The sequence below is a fragment of the Parasteatoda tepidariorum genome, chromosome 2 (assembly GCF_043381705.1).
Source record: "Parasteatoda tepidariorum isolate YZ-2023 chromosome 2, CAS_Ptep_4.0, whole genome shotgun sequence".
Classification (NCBI taxonomy): Eukaryota; Metazoa; Arthropoda; class Arachnida; order Araneae; family Theridiidae; genus Parasteatoda; species Parasteatoda tepidariorum.
Genome location: NC_092205.1, coordinates 74,719,198 through 74,720,165, shown reverse-complemented (window position 1 = coordinate 74,720,165; position 968 = coordinate 74,719,198).

Here is a 968-nt window from a genome sequence, read left to right as displayed (position 1 = left end):
ATCTTCAAATTCCACACATTTTTATCGTGAAAAAAACATAATGCTGAATAACAGCACTTGAAAAGTGCCAAATTCGAATTTGCACAAAGCCCCAAATGTAGCCCCAAATGACGGTGTTTTAAAATGATGTAAAAAATTGTGTACTGTACAATTCAAAATTTTTTGGACTGTTTAATAAAATAATAAAAAACAATAAATATTTACTACAAAATATATTTCGCATGAAATTATCTTTGAATAAACGAATGTTGTTTTTGAGTGCAAAAATCTTTCAATTCGCTTTAAAAATTTCCGAGTTATGGCGAAATACGCTAAAAAGTAAGATTAACATATTAACATTAAGGGGTCCAGACTTTGGATCGCTATCTTGAGCAAACTACGGGGACAATATTTCCCCGATTTCGGCTACTCCTTATATCTTGGGGGTCAGAAATCCGAATTAGTTGAAAAAAAGGTATGTTTGTTCAGGGCAAGTGCATTTTTGTGTCTGATTTCGTAACTTAAAATACTGCACCAATTGATAAGCATATTTGAGGTCATCGCCTCGAACCATTAAGAATAAATGAGTCCTAAAATGTAAAGATCTGATTTCGAAATTTAGAACAGCGTCCATACAAATAAACACCAATTTAAAGTTACCCTTTCCTCACATGATGATTGCCTGCACATTGCATCAAAAACTCAAGATTTGTTCTTTGTTATTTTATTTTCAGCTCTTTGTACTAATGAAATGTCTCTGTGATATCCATGGATTATCACGATATGCGAATGTAACATATCAAACATTTGTAATCTCTGATAGTCGGATAACTAAACATGAAAATTCAATGAAATTTAGAAATATTTAATTCTTTTTATCGAAGATAAATCTTACATCTATTATCCTTTGTCATCCGTTTTTGAAGGAAGTCGCAAGGGATGTTGGAATTGGTAGTCGTAAAAAAAAGGTCTTTCTGCTGATATCAAAA